The sequence below is a fragment of the Galeopterus variegatus genome, unplaced genomic scaffold (genome assembly GCF_000696425.1).
Source record: "Galeopterus variegatus unplaced genomic scaffold, G_variegatus-3.0.2 Scaffold479, whole genome shotgun sequence".
In the NCBI taxonomy this organism is placed as follows: domain Eukaryota; kingdom Metazoa; phylum Chordata; class Mammalia; order Dermoptera; family Cynocephalidae; genus Galeopterus; species Galeopterus variegatus.
In genome coordinates, this window is record NW_007726590.1 from 42,883 (window position 1) to 61,467 (window position 18,585).

General features: G+C 46.1%; 1 pseudogene; it reads right to left on the reverse strand.

The window, feature by feature from the left end:
• Window positions 1-18,585, reverse strand: part of LOC103587703 — a 53,997-nt pseudogene that overhangs the window by 32,973 nt on the left and 2,439 nt on the right.

Here is an 18,585-nt window from a genome sequence, read left to right on the forward strand (position 1 = left end):
GCAGCTCCCAAGACAGTAATCAGGAGCATCATCGTGAGAATCATAGCAGCCACACCTGGAGGGTAGAGACGTGTCATCACTCAGGCCTGCCTAAGAGCAGGAGTGTGCACATCCCTGTCCCAGCCTGTCCTGCCAAGCAGGTGCCTCAAAGACTGGCTGGGCGTAGGTGCAGTTAGGACACACTGAGTCCACTCTGACTTGCCTCTTCCAGGAGTCCTTCCCTGACTACCCCTCTGGTTCCCATGACAACCACACTCACCTTCCCCTTTGCACAGAAAGTTCCATCGTAGAGAAATAATAATAATGACTTCTAATACCACTACCACTTTTATTGACCATTTACTGTGTGCACTCTTTAGGGGTCTTCTCTAGGCATGATGCACCTGATTCCAGGGCCAGGCTCCTAACCTCTTAGCCACACTCCCCTGCCCAGAGTCTTTCTACCTTCCCAGAGATAAAGTTCCCGAGACTCTAATCTCAAGAGTTGCTTTAGAGCAATGGTTCTCAATAGGGGAAGTGGGCAATGTTACCCCCTAGGGGATATTTGGCAATGTCTGGAATCATTTTCGGTTGTTACAGCTAGAGGGTTGCTACTGACATCTAGTGAGTAGGGACAGGGATGCTGCCAAACATCCTCCAGTGCACAGGACACTTCCCCACACACAAAGGGTATCCAGCCCAGAGTGTCAAGAGTGCTGCTGCTGTTGAGAAACCCTTTCCTGCTGTCTTCTCCAAGCAGCCATACTCACCTGTAAAAGTGGGCTCAGGTTTGCAGAGCTCATTGTAAAATCTGAGGGCAGGTCTGTCTTCAGGAAAAGAGCCATGAGGCCAAATAATATTAGAAAAATTCCTCATGGGTCTTTTTTAAAAAAAGACAAAAGTCAGGGCTGGCCCGGTGGCGCACTGGAAAGTGCACCACTTGGGAGCGTGGCGGCGCTCCCGCCGAGGGTTCAGATCCCATGTGGAGACTGGTTCCCGCTCACTGGCTGAGCGCGGGGGGGGTGCAACACCAAGGGTTGCAATCCCGTTACCGGTCAGTAAAAAAGACAAAAAGGAAAAAAAAAAAAAAGACAAAAGTCAGTGTCTCCACCTATTTTTCCTGTCACTTCCTCATGCTCAGCAGGGGCAACTGAAACATACATGTCATTTGCAAAAACAAGGCCTTGGTCTCTTCATTCAAACTTCTACTGACCCATCCAATTTTCCCACCTCCCCTAGTCTCTTCAAATCCAGCCTTCAGGTAATCGAATTCATGGAAAGCAATATCTTTTTGCTGAGTAGAATAGCTGCCTCAATCTTTTGATTTAAACCACGTCTCTTGATTTAAAAGATAATGTGGGGGGATGGCCCTGTGGCTCACTTGGGAGAGTGTGGTGCTGGGAGTGCCGATGCTGCGGGTTGGGATCCTATATGGGGATGACCGGGGTGCGCTCACTGGCTGAGCGTGGTGCAGACAACATCAAGCCAAGGGTTGCAATCCCCTTACTGGTCAAAAAAAAAAGATAATGTGCCAGTTTTCCAATGTTGCTGGGATTTCCACCCATGTTTCATATAAACAAATCTTGTTATACAAGCATACTCCAAAACGTTTGTGGAAAAATAGAATTGAAAGGTAGTACGAATCTTTCCATGACCTTTTGGAACACCTTTTGTATAGCTCCTCAACATTTCACAGACCAAAACATCTCCCCCTACGTGGAGTATTCCTGTTTCTACAATACTGAGGACCTAGTCTGCCATGGTTGCTTTGTTTCCCGAGCCAACCCTTCTTGGTTTGTTAAAATTCCATGACAGTAAGGGAGAAAGAAACTCAAAGCAAATCTGGATTAGGGGGCGCAGTGGGGGCAAGTAGAAATTGCATTGAGTTTTAGGTTTCCTTTTTGTTTTCTCACTGATTTGTATCTGAGAGAATAAAAACGGAGATTTATTTTTCTACAGAGCCTGGGTACTGTGAGCCCAGGATAGCACCAGGTCCTCATGTCCACACATCTGTTTGGGAGTCAGGCTGTCTAGCTAAGCTGTTTTGCTGATGGTGGACCCATATCTGTAGGTGGTGCTGTGCTCCCCCATTCCCTTTGAGCTCAGGGCCCAGGGCCTCGCCCAGAGACCACCTGTCCATGGGGACCATCCCCAGCTGGAGCATCAGAAGATGTCCGGGCCCCTATGGAGGTGCTGGTAGTGGGTGCTATGTTCTATGCTGGAGTCTGAATGGCCAAGCCATGTCCACAATCAAGGGCAAAATCACCTTAAAGGCCCAACGTCAATCTTGATGACTTCAGGGAGCACAAGACTACTTGGTAGGAGATACGAGGGGCTGGATCCCAAACTGGCCTCCCAGCAGGACCCCTGGCCCTCCTCTCCCTCCCAGATCCCTTCCTGTAGTGTGATCAAGTGAGCAAAAATGTCCTGCTGGTACCTGATTACTTTCTGATAGCTGTCATACTGAAGAAAAGGAAGAAAAAGGGATTTGCTTCCAGATTTCTGTAGTGCATAGACCAAGTAACCCATGTGCCTTTCTCCCTGGGGGTCCACGAACACAGAGCCGGTGATTCCTGAAAAGAGAGGAGATTGCACAAGATCAGGAGGACAGAGAGGGACTCGTGGTTCGAAATGCCAGCCTGCCCAACGCAAATCAGCTGACTTTCTCCCTGGGGGTCCACGAACACAGAGCCGGTGATTCCTGAAAAGAGAGGAGATTGCACAAGGTCAGGAGGACAGAGAGGGACTCGTGGTTCGAAATGCCAGCCTGCCCAACGCAAATCAGCTGAATCCGTTCCCCAACAGCCACAAAAGCCAGGCAGAGGTTTTTGCCATTCCGGGGAATTTGAGACAGGGTCAATGGGGGACAGCAAAGAAGACAGTTCCGAGGTGGCATCCTTGCAGGGCTCGAGGGCTGCCTCGGGCAATCCGCTCCCCAACAGCCACAAAAGCCAGGCAGAGGTTTTTGCCATTCCGGGGAATTTGAGACAGGGTCAATGGGGGACAGCAAAGAAGACAGTTCCGAGGTGGCATCCTTGCAGGGCTCGAGGGCTGCCTCGGGCAGACACATGTTCTGTTAGGCCTGCACTGCAGAGGCCCATCCAGCGTTAAACAACAACAACAAAGGAGTTTCCAATGAATTTCACATAAAACTTCAGTTTATGCCTCCCTTGAACAATCAGAAGATGTGATAATGGGAGGCCAATGGCCACGTGGCAGCAGGTGGCAGGGCTGGGGCACAGCTGCCTGCTCCAGTCCCCACTGCCCTCCTCAGCCCACTCTGCCACGCTGCCAGGCCCCTGGGGCACAAGTTTACAAAGTTTGTTCTCAGGGCAGGCCCTTCCCTCCTGGTTTTGGTGTGCACTGAGGCTCTGGCAAGGCTCCCAGTCCTGGCCTGGTGTGTTCTTTGTTTTCATGCTTAGGGTGTGTTAAACTGCACTCACAAACACACCAGAGACCTTAGAGGAGTAGGTAAAGTCTAGCTCCTCCACACCCACACTAGGACATGTGACCTGGCAAAGGACTTACTGCTGATTTGGTCCCACTGAGGACATGACAAAAAATGACCATTTACGAAGCACCTACTATGTGCCCAGCACTGCATGAATGGTCATTTCACACATCTAGTCCCAGTAAAACCCCGCAGAGGAGGCACCATCCTCCGCTCCTAATGAGTGAAGCTTGGAGACACAAATCTCTTGAGTGTTCCTTCCAGAGCCAGGGAGAGGCAGAGGTGGTACACGCACCCAGGCCTGCTGGGCCCCCAGTGCCTGTTCTTTTCAGCAAACCACACTTCCTTGCCATGTACCCACGTCCTGAATGTGAGTATCGAGCATAGGTCCTTCCCGGGGTTTGCACAGGCAAGGGGCACATGTAACAGCCAGGGCCGCTGCTTTCAGTGTGCATTTTGTTCACTGCACCAAAGCCAAACGGGTTTCCTTACTTGGTCTGCTAGAGGGGACACCTCTTCTGAATTGAGGTAAAGGCCCTTTGGCACTGACTAGTAGCATGGTTGTGGCCCTGCCCATCATGCGGCAGAAATGAACACAGAAGCAGACACAAATACTCCAATTCTGCCCAGGCCAGTCCTGCAGCCCACAAGGGAATAGAAGCCAGTTTGAAAGAGGGGTAGCCTTCATCCATGAGTCCCTGAAAGGAAACCAAGTGCCCCAGGACCAAAGTAAGGTGCCTTGGACACTTGTAAAGGGCCTCCCTGCCCTTCACGCCCTCTCCTAATTCCAGCATTAGGAATTTCTAAAAGGGCAGAAAGGAGGAAGTAAGTTGATCTGGCAGAGGAGATTAAACTGAGAGCAGGAAATTTAGCCCTGCCCCCACCCCCTTTTTAAGCAAATGCTTCAGGGTCTGGAAAGAAATAAGAAAAACAGGTTAATATTTCCACTTGCAAAAGGTGTTAATAGGCTAAATATGAGCTGAGTCTATGAAAACTCCAAAGAGCAGGCGTTGGCTGCTCTCTTTACATTTGAAGACAATTATTAGGTCATAATTTATTAAGTGACTATTAAACCAAAGCAAAGACAAAATTTAAAAAATAAATAAAAAATAAAAGACATTTAATGAGCACATACTATGTGCCAGGCACTTGCTGTATTTCCATTACTCCTCAGGGTTACACAACAAAGAAGAACATGAGCCCTGGAGAAAGACCTTATTTTGAATTATGGCTCCACCATCTAGTAACTTTGTGACCTTGGACAAGCTACAGAAACTTCATGCCTCGGTTTACTCACCTGTATAGTACAATACAGACAGTTAGTACCTGCCTCATGGGTTGCGTAAAGATTAAGTGAGGTAGCACATGGAAGCCCTTAGCACATGGCTTGGTATAAGTAAGACCTGCACAAATGCTGGTTAGTATTATTATACATGGTAGCAGATATTATGCCTGTCTTAGAAATGAGAAAACTGGAACATGGAAAGGTTTAAGCAGTTGGTCAGTTGTAAGGGTGGTTTCAAAGCAGCTCACTTCCAAGCCTATGCTCACCCCTGCAAGGAAAGTGAAAACAAGAAGAGACCCCACCTGCAGAAGCTGGGAGTCTGGGGTTATGCCAGGGCCCCCATCATAGATGCCACAGAGGGGAAGGGTCATGGAGGTGACCCTAGGACACAGGTCTCATATTCCTGAGTTTTATTCTTGATGGATTCAGTCTGAAAGGAATTATGGGAGAGAGCTTCCACGGGAGAAGAGGATAAGGTACCCCAGAGGCCTCCTTGCAGCTGGGAGGTTTTAACTTCAACGACCCCATTTGGAAGACCAGAATCTCCTTGAGAAAGATGAATTGTGTAGCTCAGTTTGTGGCAGTCCCTAAAAGAGGCCTTTCATCTCATGCCCAACATCTCAAAGTCCCACAGACTGCAGCAGCAGCCTGAGTTCAGAACCTCCCCAGAGTCAAGCCACGTAACCTGCAATGTGCTATGACTGGAACCTTTCAAAGCGAGGACAAGCTGCGGAAGTCTGGAAATCTCTTGCAGGCATAGAGCAGGACTGTGTCGTGGAGGTAGGCAGAGTAAGGGCGCGCCATCGGTAGGAGAAGCAAATGTGGGGTTTCAAGAGGCCCACAGCCTCAGAGTCACCGTTGCTCGCTTACTTAGAAGGACTGTCTCTCCACCCTCATAGCGGTGGACGCCATCGGTAGGAGAAGCAAATGTGGGGTTTCAAGAGGCCCACGGCCTCAGAGTCACCGTTGCTCGCTTACTTAGAAGGACTGTCTCTCCACCCTCATAGCGGTGGAGCACAGCGCATGTTCTCATCCAACCCAGAGAGCAGAGGGCCCACCGCACGCCTGGGCCTGTGCTGTTTAACCTGGACACACCACCTTCAACTGTCCTCTCAATGCCTCATTTTCCCAATGAGACCGCATGGGCCTTCAGGTCAGGCCATGGCTGCGAGGGCATAGGGTGTAAGTGACAGAGGGTAGCTTTTGGAGCCAGGACACCTGTGCTTCTTACTGGCTATGAGCCCTGGGGTAAGTTTCATAACCTGTCTGAATCTCAGCTGACTCATTTATAAGATGGGGATAAAACCACTGTAGTACCTGGCCTCGCAGTACCTGGCCCACAGTAGCTTCAACACCTGTGCCCTTCTGTTGGTTTAGTTAATGAATATACAGGTGCCTACTAAATGCCAGGCACTGTCCTCCTACAGCACCTGGTACAGAGCTGACACTCAGCAGACTGCTCCCCAAATACTCACTGGTTGGTCGTCTTGTCTTGTGTGTTGGGATCCACAACCAGCCCCCTCGTTCCTAATCACAGCCCCTGTCATCAGTTCTCACCTTAGGGCTCAGCTCAGACCCACACTGGGCGTAGTTCCAGCTCTGGCCAATGGTCTCTCCATGAAAAATTCCCCGTGGGAGTCAGACACTCTGCCTCATCATCCCATGCAGTCTCAGATCATGACCAGCTGATAACCTGTCTCCTGACTTTCTTCTCCCTGTCCCAGCCTGTCTGCTTGCCTTGACCTGTCCTAGCTCCACATCTCTGACCCCACCATCCTGGCTCTTGTTCTAGGTCCTGGCATCCTCCTGGGAAAGGACATTGTCATGGTCAGAGTACCCATTGGTCTCTGTTCTGCTACTTCCATGCACTATGTTATTAGATACTCAAAACTACAGCCTGGGAAATAGATGCCATTACCAGTCCCATTTTACGGATGAAGAGACCAAGGTATAGCGAGGTATAGGAACGATTCACTCCAAGGTCCCTTGATTAGTAAATATCAGAAGTGGGATAGGAACCCAGATCTCTGATTCCAAAAGCCAGTGGCCTTTCATCCAGTGACTTCTGTCCCTCGCTGTGGTCCTGGGATACAGATTTCACAAAAGAGCATCCAACCGTTATTTTGGGCCGTGGAAGATAGGGAGGTATAGGGGAAAATAGAGGTTATAAGAGGCAGAAATGCAGAAGCTAACACAGATATGGTCAAAGAAATGGACTCAGGGTCCTGTGCGTGGAGACCCATGTCAGACCTGCTCCTCCAAAGCGAGGGGGCTGCGGGAGGGCTTCCTCCTCAGCCTTTGGTAGACTTGCTTCTGGAAGCCTTTGTCTCCAGGGCCTTCTCCAGCCGAGCTGAGGGTGATGAGAAACACTGACCCACAGACTTTGGGAAAGTGCATTGCCTTCTGATTCATCAGTATCTCCTTCCAAAAACCATCCCGAGAAGTAATGAAACAAAAGTTGTCACTCTGTAGGCAGTAACTGGGCAAGGGAACCACATTTAAGGCCATGTTGAATTAGAACCACTGCATTCTAATCCTTGGGAACGCAGTGATTCCAGAAGGCCTGCAGGACAAGGTCCACATTTTCTAGCTAGCATATAAACAGTGGGAAGGAAGCCAAAGATAAATAAACAAAAAATAAAAGTGCCGGGCGCATCAAGCAGCTAAGATGCAGGAAGCTTATCTTCTATCAATGAGTGCAAAAAACTTGAAAAGCTGAGGACTGCTGATTCTCAGTTCTCAGTCTGTGGCTTAAGTGTTTTGTTGGCATCATTATTATATGTAGTATTACTATTAAGAATAGGATATACCCACTTGTGTGTGTGCATGTGTGTGTGTGTGTGTGTATGCATGTGTGTGTGTGTGTGTGTATGCACATGTGTGTGTGTGTGTGTATACACATATATATGCAAGACAGTAGCATCCTCCCCAGTTTCCCTACTGGTCCTTCCCATCCCACTCTGAGAGGTATCCCAACAGTATAGGTACATCCAGAGGGGCGTGAGCATGTGCATGTGCGTGTGTGTGTTTTGCAAAAATGGTGTAACACTATACTGTTGTTCTGCAGCTTGATTGTTTTCTACCTAAACTTATACTGGGAACACTTACAGAATGGATTTAGGTTATTCTCTTTAGAAGCAGCATGGATTCAATTGCATGGACATCGTGCGGTATATTTTTAGTTCTGTATTCTTTCTGCCACTACAAACCGATTGGAATCGGATCATCAGGGTCTGGAGAGAAAGCAATATGGAGATTAGAAGGGCTTCCCTTCCAATACTGAGCCTTGGCCCATCCTCTCCTCTCCTCAAATGCCTGAAGGCAGAGGCCAGGGGAAAAGTGAAGAAAAAGGAGATGGGTAGCAATGGAAAGGGAAGGTAGGAGAATGCTCTGGAAAGTCTGGCATGCATTTACAATTCCAGCTGGTCACCCAGAGAAATCTGAGATGCTTTTGGTGATCCAGAGTACTTCATGATAAAGAAAGAAAAATATGGGACACTGTTTTATGTCTTCCTTTACTCCCTTTGCCCCGTTTCAGCTTCTTATGGTCATATAAAACAAGCTCACTTTAGAAAGATAAAACTGCTGAAAAAATTGTACACTGTGTCCCTAGCTAAAGGCAAGTGGCTGTTTTGGATGCCTGCTAGTGTAATGTGGTGGTTACACGCACAGACACGGAGGCCAGCCCACCTGGGTCTGAGTACTAGCTCACCTACAAACTAGTTGTGTGGTCTCAAGTCTCCATATGAGTTTTGGAGGGGTCAACACATCCAAACTCCATCAGAGCACGTTTCTGTTCACATCTTCCACCCGCAAATGTAACGCCTTTTCCATTTTAACTGAACATTTATCACACTGTGGCCATAACCTTTGCAGTTACTCTGGCAGGATAGAAGATTTGTTCTTGTCATAGACCTTAGCAACCTCAGCATGCAATTTACTTGGTTTCCTTATTAAGTGGAGAACTTCCACATTTTCACTTCAAGGAAACACTTTAGAGCTTCTCTTTGGTATATTCAAATTGCCAGCACTCCTGTGCCCTGGGGCCATTATTAAGTAAAATAAGGGTCACTTGAACACAAGCTCTGAGGTACTGGGACAGTCTATCTGATAACCAAGACGGCTACTAAATGACTAACAGGCTGGGAGCTTCTACAGGGTGGATACGCTGGACAAAGGATGATGCACATCCCAGGTGGGACCAAGTGGGATTGTATGACATTTTATCACACTACTCAGAATAACATGCAATTTAAAACTTATAAATTGTTTATCATACCTCATGCTGGCAGTGATGGTGAAGTGGGATATGAGTTCATTGTCTACAACCCTCCACAACTCATCCACTCCATCCCAAAAGGAAGCCCCAGAGTAGCCTCCAAACATCGCAATGTGTTTCCAGCCCAGGTATTGGACAGTTTGCTGGAGCACATCACCAATTTCCTGCTTGGGTGGCACAAGTCTCACACAGGTGTCAAACAAGAAGCTGATCTCCAGTTTTGCCATTTGTCCAACAAAGTCACACATAGGGATGTTCCACTCAGAGGCCAGCAAACCAACAACCTTGAAAGTAACCAAAAAGATGTCTTTCCATGACTGAGTTTATGCTACATTCAAACCCCTTGGGAAGGTAGCTAAATAAACCTCAGATTTGGTGAATCTATGGGTCATACTGAATCTTCTCTTTTGGAATAATGATGATAATCTCTTGGATCCAACTTGCAGATGCAAGACCTCTGAGGACAAGGATAGCAAAAGCGAGCATTTATTGAGTATTTACTATGTGCTAAGCACTCTGCTAAGAGCTTGTGTAGATCATTTCAACTTTTACAGCATTTCTATGTGGTCGGTATTAGCATTACCCCCATTTTAAAGTGAAAATGTGAAGACACAGAAATTTAAGTTACATCATTAGCAAAGAGTGGAGCAGGACAGGAACTCAGGCAATATGGTTTCAGAGCCCACACTCATAGCTGCTCATTCCCTCTGTCTTTCTTATTTGTTCCTTATTCATTTCTCATCCATTTTTTATTAGGAGCTCACTATTTAGAAGGAACTCTAGAGACCTTGCTCTAAAAAGAGCTTACAGTCTATTATAGGAACTAAGATATAGAAAAATAGTAGTTTTAGAGTTAAATATACCCTTCAAGGTTTATAGATAATAGATTTATAGGCAAAGTAAGAAATTCCTTCCAATTGGGGAATTAGGGATATGGAAGTTGAGGCTGGAGGGATGAAGGAAGGTTCCACAGCATTTGAAGTTGACTTTGAAGAATGGGCAGGCTTTGCACAGCTTGAAATATGTCCAATAGGGACTTCCAGGAGAGACCAAGATTTAAATTCAAAAACGAACTTAATTCTATAGCACCAGCTCATAATAGTTCTGCAGTTTTTCTGAGTGAGACCCGTGATGCTCGTTCCTACTCAGACTTTGCACCAAACCTCTTAGCTTACATGACGCCCATTGACATCAACAAAGCTAATTCCAGTAACCAAACAAATGCTAGCCATTTATTTCCCTCATTTTCTTGCTCTAGCTTAATGCAATCTGTCATACTTTATTCTTTCCCATTTACGTTAACCATCACTGAATAATTTATAATACACACCAAAGGGAAATCTACTGAAACAATTGATACTCTTCTATTTAAAACCAAGCATTTGGGATTTTTAATTTTTCTGAGCCATGTGGCTGACAGCACAAGAGTGAAAAATAAGTCTATATACAACAGCATCAAGTTCAGAAATCAACAAGAGGAGGAAGAGGGTTAGTGAACCAACAATTATCCATCTAAAAGGCTTTCTTTAAATAGAATGTTAACTGGTCCAATTACATGTTCTAATTACATCTCAAAAAAATAGTACCCAAGACTTATATGGATATTATTATAATAATGTGATCCTTTCCGAGAGATTATTCAAATCTGTACCATCATCCTTAAGACCACTTCTTCCAGTGGAAGTTCAGTGAAAGTTTCCAGATAGCTATATACACTACCTCTGCTGCTTCTGGGCATGCTGGTCCAAACAGGGTAGAAATCTGTTCTTTCTGAACCTGGTTGATGAAAATAGCAAGAGACTCCTGGGTGCTGCAGTCTGAGTTGGTGTAAGTGAACTCCCAACTGAAGTTTCTGAGGTCCACTGGCTCTGAGTTGACCTTGTCTATGGCAGTCTAGAGGCCTGCACCCAGCCCTTGCACACTGAATTTATGGGAGATATTCCAAGGGGGCTGGAATCCCACAGTGAGTTTAGCAGCCTCAACTGAAGTCACCAGCATGCTGGCAAAGAGCTTCAGAACTAGTGTTGGTTGATCAGCATGGCACTGTATGGGAGATATTCCAAGGGGGCTGGAATCCCACAGTGAGTTTAGCAGCCTCAAGTGAAGTCACCAGCATGCTGGCAAAGAGCTTCAGAACTAGTGTTGGTTGATCAGCATGGCACTTAATCCCCAGAGAACAGATTCAAGTGGGGCCTCAGGAGCCATCCTGGGAGCCATGGATGGCATCTAACACCTGTATCACTGCAGAGCTCTGAGAGGCTCAGCCTCCTGACCACTTATGCCAAGAATTTATATGACAGTGAAGAGTTCACTGAGGACCACACCTTGCTTTCTACTCAGTGCCATTAATTAACCAAAACCCTCCATTTTCAGAGTCTGTCCTAACATGATCTAGAGGGAGCAGTCTTGCAGAAAGAGGCTGGGACAGGGAGTCAGTAAGGCCCTGGTTATTGATCCAGTGACACCACTGACAAACTTCATGTTCCTGGGCAATTCATGTGACCTCTCTGTCCCTCTCTGCCAGTAAGATAAGAATCATGGGAACCACTCAAATGCAGTCAGATGGCCTAGGCTGGAATTCTGACTCCATCGAATGTTAGTTGTGTGACCCAGGACATATTACTTCCTCTCTCTATGCCTTCATCTCCTGATCTGTAAAATGAGAGCAAAACTGTATGGGGTGTTCCCCCAAAGTGATATGGCGAGGATTAAAAGCTGTCATATGAGTCTAGTCCTTGGCACAATGCCTGGGCAAGGAGTGCCATTTCATCAGTGTTAGATTTGATAATGGCGATGATGATGATAGTGATGATTGATGATTTTGATTACAGTAATAATGATAATCATTATCACCTGATAAACCCATCCTATAGGATATTTTTCTAGAATAAGTGAGCTAATGGCTATGAAAAGGTTTACTGACAACCTGGTATAGTCTGTATCCCTGACCCTGACCACAGATTGGTTACTGATGGATGAATGGTAACCCTCCCTCTACACAGGTCAGGGCAAGGAGCTGGGAGCAGTTCTTTTTTGACCAAAATATCACAGGGATGGCAGGGTACTTGAGAGGCCATTGCCATGCCCAGGAAGACAGCCCAGCCATTAGCCAAGGAAATCCATATCAGTATAAAGGGTTGAATTCTCACCAACCATGGGCTTTCTTTTGGATTACTCTAGAAGGGAAGGGGCTGCTGTTTCACATTCATTTCAGGATTATATCATTAGTACAGTAGAACTTGTATGATTCTCTGGTCTAACAACCACCTACATCAGTATCTTCTGATGGTTAGAAATATAGATTCCAGGGCTCTCTGAACTGGAACGTCTTGGGGTTGCTCTGGGAATATGCATTTCACTGTTACTTATATATCCCTAAGTACACCGAGGTTTGAGAAACCCTGGCAATCTGAAGGGAGAGGAGGGAAAGAATAGCCAGTCCTCTACTTTTCCCTCAGTAACAAGCCCCCAGAATGGGATTAATGAGCCTTAGCTCTTCCCTATCTCAGAGGGTCATTTCTAAACCTGTGGATTGTGGGGGTTGCTTTTCTCCAAACCAAATTCACCATAACTGCTCCTTCACTGAGATTTTTTTGTCCTCTCTGCTCTGCCAGGACAGCTTAGAGTCAATTTGCAAAATCATGAGTTCAAAGACTCCCTCACTCTAATCATGGGCAGAATTCCATGGATCTTTTAGGCTCAGATGCTTCCCAGACGTATTTGGCCTTGCACAGTCAGCTAAATCTGTACCTCAGCTTTCTCAATTTCAAAATGAGCATTAATAACGCCCCTCTCTGAAGGATGTTGTAAGGATACTGTGAGATTACATAATTAGCATAGCACCACACGTGCCGTAGGAACTCAGGAAAGGAGTGCTGGCGATGGGTGTGTCATTACACGAATCATGATCTCAAAACTAGAGTGCTAGAAACATTATTTTATTATGCACTCTGTGCCCCCTCTCCCATATACAAACTTCTTTTATTTGTACTCCCACTCTAGACAATTTTCAATTCTTTGTGTTTACAGATTGCATTCGTCCTGAGAATATTCGGGCCAAGTGACTATATGTATGTCTCTTTCAGTCCTCAGAGCTAGCACAGTGTTGGGCCTTTACGCACACAAATTACTATGAATCATAATAAGTATACATATTTTGTATTCTTAGGAGCTTACAATTCAGCATTTCCAAGACCAGAAGAAAATGTCGATGATGTTCAGAGTTGGTAAGAGTTTAAGAAACAGACATATATTGCTGGTAGGAATGTTAATTAATAGCAGTTTTTCAGTATGAATCCAAACCTTTAAAATACATGTATCTTTGATTCAGAAATTCCAATTTTCAGCATTTATCCTAAAGAAATAAAATCATATGATCAGATTTAAGCACAGTGTTATTTCTAACAGTCAAAAATTAGACATGACCTTCGCATCAAACAGTAAGGGCCTGGATTAATAGCATATAGTGAGTCCACATGACTGAGTCTGTGCTGTCATTAAAAATGATACTTTAGATGTAAATTTACTGACTCAGAAAGATAGCCACAGTGTATTGTTAAGTGAAGAAGCATGCTATAAAACAATGTGTATAGTATTCCATTTTAGCTGTTTTTTAAAAAGCATACAAAGTTGCATAGAAAAGATTACATTCACCAAACCACTAACGGTGGCTCTCTCTGGGTGTTGGGAATCATGGGTGGTTTTGTCCTTGCTTTGCTGATCTTAATTTTTATATTTTTTGTCTTAACGTCTTTGCAATAAGAAAGAAAAGTGGACATTTTAATTTAAAACAAAGCCTACGGACTGGTACTTGTGGAATGAAAGCACAGGAGGTTAAACTCGTGCTGCCTTAATCCCTCAAGCGAGGAGCAACCCACACTGGGCCCTAATTATTCTCTGCTGAGCTCAGCCCTTTGTATTTCCCCATTGCCCTTGGAGGGGAAGAGACAGAGATGCAGTGGTCCAGGTACTGGCCATCGTCAGCTGGAAAACCGTTGCCATAGTTACAGGACCAATTTGTGTGATGTGCTTGATCAACTAGCAAAAAGGCCTGAGGTTAAAACCAGGTTAGTGGTTTGTAGGGACTGTGGCTGCTGGAGAGGACACACTGTTCTCAGTTTGCTTCTCCAGCTCTCCTCCCTTCTAGGAGATTTTCATGCCTAGAAGTCACCAGTACCACTGTAGCTGATGGGAGGCCACACTGTTTCATCCAGCGATGCTTTGGAACAAAAGTAGTCTGTGCTTGGCCAGCAGACCTTCAGAGCATGACTCCCTACAGCAGGGGGGTTAGCACTTTGATTCCTAGCTACTTTATCCTGTCTCTGTTTCCCGAAGAGACGATTACAGAGGAAGGGTTCTTTCAGCCTGATTTATGGTGTCCTCAATGCTGACCAGCCTAGGCCATAAATCAGATACAGGCCCAGCTGTTCAGCATCCAGAATCAGATAAGATTCACTGTACCCAGGATGGTGGGGTTTTAGTAAAATCTCCAGCATGTTTCTAGCTGACCTGCCTTCCTACTGCATGATCCCTGCCTCCCTTCAATTTGTAAATCAGTGGCCTGATCAAATTCAGGGGAAAAGTGAAGGTTTGAATTGTGTGGGTTCTAACTTGCCCTGCAGGCAGAAGGTGAGAGGTAGAAAAAGGTGTTTGGCCCACTTGGAATACAATGAGGTGAGCCTGCAGTTGCCTTGAGTGGGAGGCCAAGGGAGCTCCTCCCACTCTGCACGTCCACAAGACTGTACCTGCGCCTCAGCTTCCTTATCTAGGAAGTGGGGAGACGGCAGAGGGCAGAGACTTCTGACCTTCCCAGCTTCATGCCCTAAAATCCTAGAACTCTTGTGGATTTCTGACTAACCGTGTCCTCCTGGGTGGCATTCTGGGTGATGGTGGCGAGTTTCTTTTCTGATCTGGTTACAGGTTCCTAATTGAAACATTCCTGAAGGTATAGCACAGCTTGGACTAACCATCCCGAAATAAGAGCAAGTAGAAGTAGCTATTACCTGTTAGGGTGTGAACTCCAGGCTTCACTGTTGTGCTCTCAGTGCTTGCAAATACTAAGTGATGCTGTTTCTGAAGATGGAGCTTCTCCTAAGCAAAGGTTTGAGGAGCCAACGGAAAGTGGAGTGAAATTGAACTGAGAGATCGTGTGTCTTAGATCTGCAAACCTAAGGGTCTCAAAGCCACTCCTTCAGGTAACCCCATGCGCACTGCTCCTAGAAGGCTGAGCGTGAGGCATGGCCCTTACCTGAATGATGACAACACTACGGTCTTGTTTCTGAAGAGGTTTGTGCAAGGGAAAGAGAATGCCTCCCTCATGTGGGTTCTGCCTGCATCCTGTGTACTTCGACCCTCTGATATTTATCCTTTGCTGCTGAAAGAGACTCTTTCTCACACCTTTTTCCAACGGTCTTGTTTCTGAAGAGGTTTGTGCAAGGGAAAGAGAATGCCTCCCTCATGTGGGTTCTGCCTGCGTCCTGTGTTCTTCGACCCTCTGATATTTATCCTTTGCTGCTGAAAGAGACTCTTTCTCACACCTTTTTCCACAAGGAATGAGTCTTTGATACCTGGACAGTTGCTTTTGAAAATCTGGGGCTTCCAGTTAATACTTTCAACACTCAAGTTTTCTCCTTCACAATCTGAAGTTTAGCAGGTGGGTCTGGCCTGAATGCCAGATTTTTTATATCTGAATAGTTATTCTGTAGTCTTCGACCCTGCCTCTCGGATTACTGCTCCCCACCCCACTCACCGCCACCCTTACTCCCACCCCCACCCCCATTAAACCTTAGCACAAAGAGCAAAAACTTTCAGAAGGTCATGGGGGGAAAGGGAGCTGCCTGCTCTGGGTACTCAGAGTTGCGAGATACTTTATGGTTTACAGTGATATAATCAATTTCCAAGCCAGTTTCCATAAAAGTTTAGGTTTTCCAAGAACATCTTTGTTGTCACAGTGTCTCAAACACTGAGCAAATAAAGAACGTGTTCTAATACATATTTCTCTGGTGAGGACACACTTTTGACTCCTAAGAACATGTTTCTCCATCTGTGCGAATCAGTGACCTGGGTGGCATTAGGTTTGCCACCTGGCAGCTTCTCTAGTGGCTAACCAACTAAAGTAAGGCAGGATGTCCCTTCTGACTCCTCCACCCTCTTAAGCTTCTTGTGTGGGGAGATCAGAAGCCCTCCCACTTCCTGGCATTTCCTGTCTATTCGTGTTAAAAAACTCCCAGCCTGCTCATAGCCAGGCACTCAGTGCGGCTCTCCCCACGCGGGGAGCCCAAGGAACAAAGGTTGCAAAGCAGAGGATGACATCCTCAAAGCCTTGGGGACATGGGAGGTATTGACATCCCCACCAAGTACTGATGCTCCTATTCATGGCCTGGGAAACACAGCTTCTCACTGCCACCTTCCTGTAGGAGGCAGTGTGGCAGAATGGTTGGGAACACAGGTTTTGGAATGAGACTTAAGATGGCTTGGACAAGTTATTTATTGTCCGAACCCCAATTTCCTCATTTGTAATTACCCTGATGATGCTATGTGAGGATTAAATGAAGGAATAGATNAGTGGAGTGAAATTGAACTGAGAGATCGTGTGTCTTAGATCTGCAAACCTAAGGGTCTCAAAGCCACTCCTTCAGGTAACCCCATGCGCACTGCTCCTAGAAGGCTGAGCGTGAGGCATGGCCCTTACCTGAATGATGACAACACTGCGGTCTTGTTTCTGAAGAGGTTTGTGCAAGGGAAAGAGAATGCCTCCCTCATGTGGGTTCTGCCTGCATCCTGTGTACTTCGACCCTCTGATATTTATCCTTTGCTGCTGAAAGAGACTCTTTCTCACACCTTTTTCCACAAGGAATGAGTCTTTGATACCTGGACAGTTGCTTTTGAAAATCTGGGGCTTCCAGTTAATACTTTCAACACTCAAGTTTTCTCCTTCACAATCTGAAGTTTAGCAGGTGGGTCTGGCCTGAATGCCAGATTTTTTATATCTGAATAGTTATTCTGTAGTCTTCGACCCTGCCTCTCGGATTACTGCTCCCCACCCCACTCACCGCCACCCTTACTCCCACCCCCACCCCCATTAAACCTTAGCACAAAGAGCAAAAACTTTCAGAAGGTCATGGGGGGAAAGGGAGCTGCCTGCTCTGGGTACTCAGAGTTGCGAGATACTTTATGGTTTACAGTGATATAATCAATTTCCAAGCCAGTTTCCATAAAAGTTTAGGTTTTCCAAGAACATCTTTGTTGTCACAGTGTCTCAAACACTGAGCAAATAAAGAACGTGTTCTAATACATATTTCTCTGGTGAGGACACACTTTTGACTCCTAAGAACATGTTTCTCCATCTGTGCGAATCAGTGACCTGGGTGGCATTAGGTTTGCCACCTGGCAGCTTCTCTAGTGGCTAACCAACTAAAGTAAGGCAGGATGTCCCTTCTGACTCCTCCACCCTCTTAAGCTTCTTGTGTGGGGAGATCAGAAGCCCTCCCACTTCCTGGCATTTCCTGTCTATTCGTGTTAAAAAACTCCCAGCCTGCTCATAGCCAGGCACTCAGTGCGGCTCTCCCCATGCGGGGAGCCCAAGGAACAAAGGTTGCAAAGCAGAGGATGACATCCTCAAAGCCTTGGGGACATGGGAGGTATTGACATCCCCACCAAGTACTGATGCTCCTATTCATGGCCTGGGAAACACAGCTTCTCACTGCCACCTTCCTGTAGGAGGCAGTGTGGCAGAATGGTTGGGAACACAGGTTTTGGAATGAGACTTAAGATGGCTTGGACAAGTTATTTATTGTCCGAACCGCAATTTCCTCATTTGTAATTACCCTGATGATGCTATGTGAGGATTAAATGAAGGAATAGATGTAGAGCACAGAGCATGCTGCCTGGCATGCAACAACAGTAGGTGGTAGAAGTTTTATAATAAGGGACTATTGCTTCAGCTAGGAAGATCATAGATTGTTGTTGGATGGTTGCTATGTTAATACCAAGGAACAAATTGCTGCTGCTGCAGAAACCAGAGGAACAGGTAAAAGACATCACTGTTACAAGCTTCTGAAGATGTCTAGATTTACGGCTTTAATGTATACCTGCATATACATGCTCATATATACCTTTCGAGCATTAAATGGAATGATGAAGCTCTGCTGGTCATTGGAAAGAAAAAAAAAAGTTCCACTGGGGCAGTTACAATATGTTTGCTGCTGCCACAGGCTAATACCACCTTTTGCTGATTTTCTATAGGCATTAATTCAAAGTACCTTTTTTTTTTTTTCGTGTCCGGCAACGGATCGCAACCCTCAGTGTCGCGCCCATACCTGGCCGGGACCGGCAACAGGATCACAACCCTTGGTGTTGCGCCTGCACCTCGCTCAGCCAGTGAGCAGGAACCGGTCTGTATGTGGGATCCGAACCCTCAGTGGGAGCGCCGCCGTGCTCCCAAGTGGCGCACTGTAGCAGTGCGCCACCGGGCCAGCCCCCAAAGTACCTTTGATTTCTAAATTAGCACAGTCCAAAAAATATAGTTTGAGTCTTGTACATCATTTAAAATTTTGTAGCAGGCACATTTTAAAAAGTAAAAGGAGTAGGTAA